This window comes from Phoxinus phoxinus (assembly GCF_949152265.1).
Source record: "Phoxinus phoxinus genome assembly, chromosome: 20".
NCBI lineage: Eukaryota > Metazoa > Chordata > Actinopteri > Cypriniformes > Leuciscidae > Phoxinus > Phoxinus phoxinus.
Window position 1 is genome coordinate 29,271,295 of NC_136895.1, and position 12,090 is coordinate 29,283,384.

Sequence of the window (12,090 nt, forward strand, 5' to 3'; positions counted from 1 at the left end):
AACACTCTAGAGACTGCCTAACAACCAGCCAAAACACTCTAGAGACTGCCTAACAACCAACCAAAAAACACTCTAGCAACTGCCTGGCAACCAGCCAAAACACTCTAGCAACTGCCTGGCAACTAGTTCAAAACACTCTGGCAACTTCCTAGCAACCAGTTCAAAACACTTTGACAACTTCCTAGCAACATGCTGAAACACCCTAGCAACTGCCTAACAACCAGTTAAAACACTCTGGCAACTGCCTAGCAACATGCTGAAACACCCTAGCAACAGCCTAGCAACCAGCCAAAACACAGCAAATGCCTAACATCAGTCAAAACAGCCAATAAACCACATAGAACAACCTAGCAACCAATGAAAGCACTTAAGCAACTGCCTAGTAACCAATCCAAAACACTCCAGCAACTGCATAGCAACCAGCCAAAACACTCTAGCAACTGCCTGGTAACCAGCTAAAGCACTTTAGCAACTGCCTAACAACCAGCCACAACACTCCATCAACTGCCTAGCAATCACACAGAAGACAATAATAGAACAACAATTGAATTGAACACCCTAGCAACTGCACAGATATACGACACACTCCCAAACCCACCTTAGATCTCCAGCTAGGGTTTGAACGGGTGAATCTGGTTTGCTGGATAGTTCAGTATACTTTAGGGGTGTAACGATACCTTCATTTCACGATTCGATATATATCACGATACTGAACTCACGATACGATATTATTGCGATACTCCCAAGACATATGATAAAAGGTGAACAAAAAAATGTACTGTTGATTAAAATGCTAACTTTGATATTACATTGTGGGTTTAAATGAACAGGTTTTGACTTGTAATTCAAGGACAATGGTGACACCAGAATAAAAATATTCATGATTCTGAAGCTGACCATTGCATTATTATACATTATAATCAACATTATATAGTAGTTTAATGTAGTACTGACACTAAAACTCTGAAAACATGATTTTTTTCTTATACAGTAATTTCTATTTTGGGTGAACTATCCACGATACATATTGTCACTATCCACGATACGTATTGTTGCATTTTTGTATTGCGATATATTGTGGCACGATATATTGTTACACCCCTAGTATACTTGTAGAGGATACACTGCAGTTCTGCGTACTGTGGAAACAATGCCTTGCAAGCTTAAACAAAAAAGTGTTCAGCCCCTTAGATTAATGGTAGGAAGCACAAGGGCCTTTTGTTTTTTCCTTTCTGCCAATTCCACCTCAGTTCAGCTCACGTGTCTGAGCCATAATTGAGAAAAAGCAGTATAAAGTAGGGAACTGGCCGAGTGCCACGATGTCTTTGTGGGCAAACCTCTAATAATGCCAGCGATCCGAACGCTGAAGCCAAACCGCTCGACTGTGAAGCCAAACAACAGCAGGACAGGGGCAGCCAACTAACTCTGCAGTATGTACTGTAGTATGTATAGTGTGCATAGTATCCAGTTTCTACATGGAAGTTTATTTCCCACAATGCAATGTTTGCATGATGTTACACCTCCAATGTGACAAATTAAAAAAAAACACAACTGCACACTACCAAGCTAACAGTGCGTGGTTCTCTCAAAGTTATGAACAAACTTTCTATCCAGTAATATTAAAGGGAAAGTTCACCCAAAAATTAAAATTACCCGATGATTTACGCACCCTCAACTCATCCTAGGTGTATATGATATTCTTCTTTCAGACGAATACAATCAGAGTTATATAAAAAAATGTCTTGGCTCCTCCAAGCTTCATAATGTTTCTGTTTTGAAGTCCATACAAGTGCATCTATCCATCATAAAAGTGCATATAAAAGTGCATCTATCCATCATAAAAGTGCATATAAAAGTGCATCTATCCATCATAAAAGTGCATCTATACATCATAAAAGTGCATCTATACATCATAAAAGTGCATCTGTCCATCATAAAAGTGCATCTATCATCATAAAAGTGCATCTGTCCATCATAAAAGTGCATCCATCCATCATAAAATTGCATCTGTCCATCATAAAAGTGCATCTATCCATCATAAAAGTGCATCTATCATCATAAAAGTGCATCTATCATCATAAAAGTGCATCCATCCATCATAAAAGTGCATCTATTCATCATAAAAGTGCATATATCCATCATAAAAGTGCATCTATCATCATAAAAGTGCATCTATCCATCATAAAAGTGCATCTATCATCATAAAAGTGCATCTGTCCATCATAAAAGTGCATCTGTCATCATAAAACTGCATCTGTCCATCATAAAAGTGCATCTGTCCATCATAAAAGTGCATCTATCCATCATAAAAGTGAATCTATCCATCATAAAAGTGCATCTGTCATCATAAAAGTGCATCTGTCCATCATAAAAGTGCATCTGTCCATCATAAAAGTGCATCTATCCATCATAAAAGTGCATCTATCATCATAAAAGTGCATATATCATCATAAAAGTGCATCTATCCATCATAAAAGTGCATCTATCCATCATAAAAGTGCATCTATCATCATAAAAGTGCATCTATCATCATAAAAGTGCATCCATCCATCATAAAAGTGCATCTGTCCATCATAAAAGTGCATCTATCCATGATAAAAGTGCATCTATCCATGATAAAAGTGCATCTATCATCATAAAAGTGCATCTATCATCATAAAAGTGCATCCATCCATCATAAAAGTGCATCCATCCATCATAAAAGTGCATCTATCCATGATAAAAGTGCATCTATCCATCATAAAAGTGTCATCATTTAAAGTTTTCAGAGAACTTTCAGACTTAACGTTTTCATAACTTGATGGGGACGTTATTAGAACATATTTTTGTTAGCTGGTACACACTCAACACTGTTTGTAAGATAGTATGTAAAACAGAATACATAAGCATTTCAAACACACTACTTTATTATGCTGCATTTTTAAAGGCCCGTTCACACCAAGGACGAGAACGATAACAAAGATCGTTTTTTAAAGATCGTTCTAAATTTTAAAGAATAGCCACAACTATAATGATAAAGACACAGTGAAACTATATGGTTGGAATCACTTTCAGAACGATTTGAACGACTGATGAACAATAAAAATATTAACAGCCAATCAGAATCCATCTTGCTTTAAAGAGCTTGAAAATTTCAAGCGCACGATGTTCATTATTAAACAGCAAGCACAAACTATGCAAAAGCAGAAGCCCTTCCGGCACTGTGTCCGAATGCACTCAATGTTCACTCAATTCAAATAATAACCAGTTAAAATAAATTCTGGGAAATAAGTTCAATCAGTTTTTACTCTTTGAAGTCTATAATAATGAGTCAAGAAAAATGGTTTAAATGCAGTCAGTATTAGTTCTGCTTTATACTTTGGCGTTTGAAACGGAAGGTCAAATTGAGAGCATTGCATTATGGGATGTAAGCATAAAGAAAAAAATACAGCAGGAATAGTGTGAGTATTCTGAACAAAGCCACAGATTGATTTTGAATGGCTGCACGTCTGCTGTAGTGTCAGCAGAGGGCGCAATGCCACATTTGTTAAGTCACGTTACTTATTTGGCAGTTCCAATCACAGCATGGAAGACCTCGCAGTTTGGCTGTTTAGTTTATGATATTAGTGTATTGCACAAAAACAAGCAATCTTTCAGCAGTGAGTGTTTCTGTAATGCAGTGCCAAAGCGATGTCTCTGATTGTGAGATTTATTTGCTCAGTGAGAAACAAACGAGGAGACCAAAGAGGCTGAATCAATTTCATATTTTGGTCTTTTCTACACCAAAAATGAATTTAGACACAATCTAAACTGATACGACCCAGTCTGGTCTTTCAGACTAAACCCCCCCGCTCACGTTTCCAGCATGTTGAGCCAATATTTCCAAGTCTTATCCTCTCTGCGGAGGCAGCTAATGTCTTGTGGAGGTGTTGAAGAGAAACAGGGACAGGGAGATGAAGTTCATGGTCCTTCTGCCCCAAATAATGCACATATTGAAATAATCTAATGTTCAGTGACAATTACCACGGATGTAAGTAGCTAAAAACATTATAGCAGCCTACTGAACACACTTGCAACTGCCTAGCAACCAGCCAGAGAACCCTAGAAACCACCTAGAACAACCTAACAACCAGCCAAAACACTCAAGCAACTGCCTAGCAACAAGGTAAAATACTCTAGTAACTGCCTAGCAACCAGCCAGAACATCCTAGAAACCACCTAGAACAACCTAACAACCAGCCAAAACACTCAAGCAACTGCCTAGCAACAAGTTAAAATACTCTAGTAACTGCCTAGCAACCAACCAGAACATCATAGAAACCACCTAGAACAACCAGCCAAAACACTCAAGCAACTGCCTAGCAACAAGTTAAAATACTCTAGTAACTGCCTAGCAACCAGTCAGAACATCCTAGAAACCACATAGAACAACCTAACAACCAGTCAAAACACTCAAGCAACTGCCTAGCAACAAGTTAAAATGCTCTAGTAACTGCCTAGCAACCAGCCAGAACATCCTAGAAACCACCTAGAACAACCTAACAACCAGTCAAAACACTCAAGCAACTGCCTAGCAACGAGTTAAAATACTTGAGTAACAGCCTAGCAACCAAACAGAGCCCCACAGAAACCAGCCAGAACATCTAAGGCACACCCCAGCAACCACCCAGCAAGGTCATAGCAACAAGCCATAAACACCCCAAACAACTTCCTAGCAACCACTCAGAACACCCTAACAACTGCTAAGGTATATGGCAAGCTGTCAGAACCATCTTGGTTTTAATGGGTAAAGCTGGTATGTTGGATAGTTGAAAGTTTATTTTGTTCAAAATGTATATAATGAACAAGTACATCATGAATCCATTTTCCAAACCATGGTTTCATCTTATCCTGAGCCAGATCTGTTTATTAACCACTAGAGCGCCAAAAGTTACAGGGTGTACCTTTAAGATGAGTCACTGTATTTGAGGATAGTATCTGATTTCTTTCACTTTTCTTACTCTTTTCAGCTTGTTTATGGGTTCAATTAACAAGTAAACATTAGCTTGAATCACATGCGTCATATTTACTGTTGAGGCATAATAAACTTTCTGAGGGTCAAACACTTGAAAGTGATTCTCACTTAGCGAATGTTTAGAATCCCGTCCTGCTTCTAATTTACAAGGAATGGTTGTAATTCTATTAAAAAACAAATACTTTGTTATTTGGCTCGCTTTAAAATCCTCATAGACAACAGAGATCTACTTACCACACAGAAAAAAAAGGTCAAGTGTCACTTGGCGGCCATCTTGCTAACATCTTCAGCAGCTGTTTTCTATGGGCAAACAAGTACACACAGCTTCCAAAAGATAGATACCAAGATCAATCAATAATAGCAGTTATACATTTCGGATTAACAATACAAGTGAACAACAATGCTATCATGAATTTGTAAAAAAGAATTTGTTCTTGTCACCCAGAACAACCAGCATCATGTTAAATCCACTCTAAACCCCTCAGCAACCGCATAGCATCTCTAAACACCCCAGCAACAACATAGCAACATGTTAAAACCACTCTAAATACCCCCGCAACTGTATAGCAACATGTCAAAACCACTCTAAGCACATTAAGCCACTCTAAACACCCTAGCAACCGCATAGCAACATGTTAAATCCACTGTAAACCCCTCAGCAACCACACAAGATGTTAAAGCATTTCTAAACACCCCAGCAACCGCATAGCAACATGTTAAAACCACTCTAAACACCCCAGCAACCGCATAGCAACATGTTAAAGCATCTCTAAACACCCCAGCAACAACATAGCAACATGTTAAAACCACTCTAAACACCTCAGCAACTGTATAGCAACATGTCAAAACCACTCTAAGCACATTAAACCACTCTAAACACCCTAGCAACCGCATAGCAACATGTTAAATCCACTCTAAACTCCTCAGCAACCACACAACAAGATGTGAAAGTATCTCTAAACACCCCAGCAACCGCATAGCAACATGTTAAAACCACTCTAAACACCCCAGCAACCGCATAGTAACATGTTAAAGCATATCTAAACACCCCAGCAACAACATAGCAACATGTTAAAACCACTCTAAACACCCTAGCAACCTCATAGTAACGTGTAAAACCACTCTAAACACCCTAGCAACCACATAGTAACATGTAAAACCACTCTAAACACCCCAGCAACCACATAGCAACATGTTAAAACCACTCAAAACACCCTAGCAACCACATAGTAACATGTTAAAACACTCTAAACCCCTCAGCAACCACACAACAAGATGTGAAAGTATCTCTAAACACCCCAGCAACCGCATAGCAACATGTTAAAACCACTCTAAACACCCCAGCAACCGCATAGTAACATGTTAAAGCATATCTAAACACCCCAGCAACAACATAGCAACATGTTAAAACCACTCTAAACACCCTAGCAACTGCATAGTAACATGTAAAACCACTCTAAACACCCTAGCAACCACATAATAACATGTAAAACCACTCTAAACACCCCAGCAACCACATAGCAACATGTTAAAACCACTCTAAACACCCTAGCAACCGCATAGTAACATGTTAAAAACACTCTAAACCCCCTAGAAACCATATAGTAACATGTTAAAACCATTCTAAACACCCCAGCAACCGCATAGCAACATGTTAAAACCACTCTAAACACCCTAGAAACCGCATAGTAACATGTAAAACCACTCTAAACACCCCAGCAACCACATAGCAACATGTTAAAACCACTCTAAACACCCCAGCAACCACATAGCAACATGTTAAAACCACTCTAAACACCATAGCAACCGCATAGTAACATGTTAAAAAGACTCTAAACCCCCTAGCAACCATATAGTAACATGTTAAACCCACTCTAAAAACCCCAGCAAGAGCAAATGCTATGATATCCACAATACATATATCATGGAAATGTACTTTTCTTTCTTCAGTGTAGTTAAATATAACAATGAAATGATACAGGAATCGATTTTTAAATGCTTTTTTTTAAATGATTTTTAAAGTTTAGTTGTCCACTTGAAAAATTACTTAAAAAAACAAAAACAAATTTGGAAAAAAAAAATTTCAGACTTTGTCTGGCCCCACTATAGTCATTCAGAAACACCCAGGACTGTTCAGACAGGAAGTACTCAATACAGACATGAGGTTTTGTTGTAAACGTTAACTGGTTTGGTCATAGCATTTAACCATCAAAAAGACCAGAGAGATGTAACGACATGCTGTTTCCCTAGTCTTTCATTGTCCTCAGATGATCTCAGGTCTTCTCTGCGTGAGATCATCGCTTGTTGTCATTTCATGAATGATTATCATTATCAAAGCAGTTAATTCTGTTCCAACTGCGTCATCTACAAGGACACACTGGCCTGAGGATAATAGCCACCATGTGTGGAAACGCATTTGTGTTATGAGGATGATTGCAGTCATGCAGCAGCTTTCTGGCACAAAGTTTTTTTTTTGGATTCAGTGTATTACTTCATTAATATAATGAGGCAGATTTATAGAGTTTAGCAGGTCAACAGTGTCAAGACAAATGGGGTTCTTATTTAAAGTGCCCCTTTATGCTTTTTTAACTATATTATTGATTCTACACAATCAATTGTTCCTGTTCGTATCACTGTGTATCAAGTGCTGAGGAAGAACTGAGATTCAGATATGCTTATACGCTTTCGTTTCCGACATGCGCTGAAAGTGGTCAACTAATTACAACAGACTGGGCCATCTGACCAATCAGAGCAGAGTAGACCAATCACAATAGAATGGGCCATCTGACCAATCAGAGCAGAGTAGACCAATTATAACAGACTGGGCCAACTGACCAATCAGAGCAGAGTAGACCAATCACAACAGACTGGGCCATCTGACCAATCAGAGCAGAGTAGACCAATCACAATAGACTGGGCAATCTGACCAATCAGAGCAGAGTAGACCAATCACAATAGACTGGGCCAACTGACCAATCAGAGCAGAGTAGACCAATCACAACAGACTGGGCCAACTGACCAATCAGAGCAGAGCAGACCAATCACAATAGACTGGGCAATCTGACCAATCAGAGCAGAGTAGACCAATCACAACAGACTGGGCCATCTGACCAATCAGAGCAGAGAAGACCAATCATAACAGACTGGGCCAACTGACCAATCAGAGCAGAGTAGACCAATCACAATAGACTGGGCAATCTGACCAATCAGAGCAGAGTAGACCAATCACAACAGACTGGGCCATCTGACCAATCAGAGCAGAGTAGACCAATCACAACAGACTGGGCCATCTGACCAATCAGAGCAGAGTAGACCAATTATAACAGACTGGGCCATCTGACCAATCAGAGCAGAGTAGACCAATCACAATAGACTGGGCCATCTGACCAATCAGAGCAGAGTAGACCAATTATAACAGACTGGGCCAACTGACCAATCAGAGCAGAGTAGACCAATCACAACAGACTGGGCCATCTGACCAATCAGAGCAGAGTAGACCAATCACAATAGACTGGGCAATCTGACCAATCAGAGCAGAGTAGACCAATCACAACAGACTGGGCCGTCTGACCAATCAGAGCAGAGTAGACCAATCACAACAGACTGGGCCGTCTGACCAATCAGAGCAGAGTAGACCAATCACAACAGACTGGGCCATCTGACCAATCAGAGCAGAGTAGACCAATCATAACAGACTAGGCCGTCTGACCAATCAGAGCAGAGTAGACCAATCACAACAGACTGGGCCGTCTGACCAATCAGAGCAGAGTAGACCAATCACAACAGACTGGACCGTCTGACCAATCAGAGCAGAGTAGACCAATAACAACAAACTGAGCCGTCTGACCAATCAGAGCAGAGTAGACCAATCATAACAGACTAGGCTATCTGACCAATCAGAGCAGAGCAGAGTAGACCAATCACAACAGACTAGGCCATCTGACCAATCAGAGCAGAGTAAACCAATCACAACAGACTGGGCCGTCTGACCAATCAGAGCAGAGTAAACCAATCACAACAGACTGGGCCGTCTGACCAATCAGAGCAGAGTAGACCAATCACAACAGACTGGGTCATGCCTGGGTCATCCAATCAGAGCAGAGTAGACCAATCACAACAGACTGGGCCATATGACCAATCAGAGAAGAGCACTCTTGGAAAGGCAGTTCAGGGAGACCGAATCCTTTATTGAACCATTTCAGCACTGTGAGAAAAGAGCTGATTCAGCAATGTATATAATGAGAAAATTAAAGTTTTTTTTATTTATTTTTTTGATGCATGTAAACCTTTTGTGGAAGATCTCCAAAACAAAATTAGTCAGCTTTAAGAGAGCATAAATGGGGAAAAAACCCTTTTCTGTGAAATCTTGAAAAACAAAAAAATAGAGTAAAAATTTAATAAATATGAGTAAAAACCAGAGCCACTTTGATTTGTTTTTACATGACGTCACAATAGTTACAACCTGCAAAAACTGCTCAAAAACTGCTCATATATATATATATATAAATATATGTTAAATGTAAAACATTTTTCAATCAACATCACTAAATCTTTATATTATTTGCAAATAATTAAAATAAATTAATAAATTAAATTAATTAAAATAAAAAATATTAAATAAGTGTAAACAAATAATCATAAAAATGTTTCATAAGATGTCATTGTTTTAATTGTATTTATTTATTTTAAATACTTCTATCACAATCTCACATGCTCCCTGCAGTTTCATTATGAACCTCTAGGGGTCCGCTACCCCCTGGTGGGGAAAACCCTGCTGTGGTTCGGGTGACTCAGGAATATTCAGAAATAACATTTGATAGTTTATTGAGCAAGGTTCATTTGGTTGCCCTTGGCTTTCTGCAGGGGGTGTGTTACCTCAGCTGTTATTGAAAGGTGCTAATCAGTTCCTCATTAGCGGCCACACACAACACAGAGATGCTACCCTGCAACAAAAGGCCCAATTGACAACTCCCAACTCACAGGCAAACCCCAAATCAGCAGGACACAGCATCTATATCCTGCCCCATCTAACCTGCACCCAACACACACACACACACACACACACACGCACACACACACACACACACACACACACATACACATACACACTTCGTTATGGGTTTCCACAGATTTCTAGAACGTGCCTGATCGCGGTCAGGAATTCACCTCGCTTCACTGTAAACCTCATAAGTCCCGAGACTGAAATGAAGAGACAGGATGAGGTGAAGTGTGGCGACAAACCGCAGGAATCACATTCCTGCTCAGCCATAAAAACTAAGTTACTTTTAAGTTAACTAATTTTGTATAAAATATATAATTATCGGCCACTAGAATTTATTTTCACATTCATATTGATATGAAGTCCAAATTGGGTCCCACTTTATATTAAGTGGCTTTAAGTACTATGTACTTACATTGAAATTAATAATTTAATACAATGGACTTATTGTGTACATACATGTTTTTACATTGTACTTATATTTTTTAAATACCTGCATGTAATTACAGCTGTAATTAATGTATGTAATTACATTTGTAATTACACTGTTGACCCTTCCCTTACACCTTAACCCACCCTTAAACTTAACCATACCAGCACACCAGTCCCTAACCTTACCCGTATTACACCGCAATAGCAGCAAAAGTGTTTTACAATAAAACATGAACACAATAAGTACATTGTACTTATTTTTCGATGTAAGTACATAGTACTTAAAGCCACTTAATATAAAGTGGGACCCAAAATGGCAGCAATATAATTAAGATTGAAAGTCAGAAAGTCGTAATTGTGTGAAATAAAGTTGTAACTACGAGAAAGAATCAAAATGGTTAAATAAAAAGTTGCAATTAGAAAAAAAGTCACAACAACAAGAAGTAAAAGTCGCAATTGTGAGAAATAAAGTCGCAATTTACGAGAAATATTTAAAATTGAAAGATAAAAAGATGCAATTACGAGAAATAGTCACAATTGTGAGAAATAAAGCCGCAATTTACGAGAAATGTTTTCAATTGTAAGATAAAAATATGTAATTACGAGAAATAGTCACAATGGTGAAATAAAAAGTTGCAATTAGAAAATAAGTCACAACTGCAAGAAATAAAAGTCACAATTATGAGAAATAAAGTTGCAATTTACGAGAAATATTTACAATTGTAAGATAAAAAGATGCAATTACGAGAAATAGTCACAATGGTGAGATATAAAGTTGCATATTTAATATTTTAAGTCCCAATTGAAAGAGTTGCACAACTAAACTATGAGAAATAAAAGTCGCAACTATGAGAAGTCGAAATTATTATTTTTATTTTGAGTTTCTATTGGATCTCAATTAAAGTGAAAGCATTAAATGTTAAATTAAATTGATACAAAATACATCTAAGAGCACCGTGAGATATATATTTCCTAACGACGAACGCTAATATTAAACTTCATATTTTGCTAGAAAAGAGGTCACACCACTATACAGTTTTTCACGTAGGCCTCACTCTCAACTCATCCAAATTGTCGGGCCCATTCAATCTTGTATTGGAATTCGGTCATTTGAACGCAAGCCACGCTTAAACTTAACAGAGCGAGAAGTCTGTTTAGGCATCCGTTTGAAAAATGAGCTCTCCGTGCCGGCCGAGAGCGAGGTTCGCTGAGGAAGACTGCATTCCACTCCCATCTTAAGTGGCCATGCCCTGCTAAATATATCCCATAATGCACTGGGCTTGCTGTGGCTTCCAGAGCCGGCAGAGTGCAATCAAAAGCCAAACTTCAACAACTACCAGATGGCTGAGCGCATGTTTGAATGAGACTTCCCTTTCAGGGACCACACACCTTCTAAAACAATGGCTGTTTTCTTAATGTTGCTAATATTGATGCTGGGAATATGTCGAAAATCTCCCTGAAGAAAATGGCAGTGCTCAGATTGCTCCTTTAGAGATTTAATGGAGATTTAATGGAGAACTGGAGTTATGTTTCAGTTAAGTATCATCTTAAACCCAGTGCATTACACAAATGAAGCCACGTGGAGGAACAAACACTGAGAAAGCAGATTCATAACCGGCTCAGACGTTTCTGCTAACATGACCAAAGGAGAAATACAAACAGACAG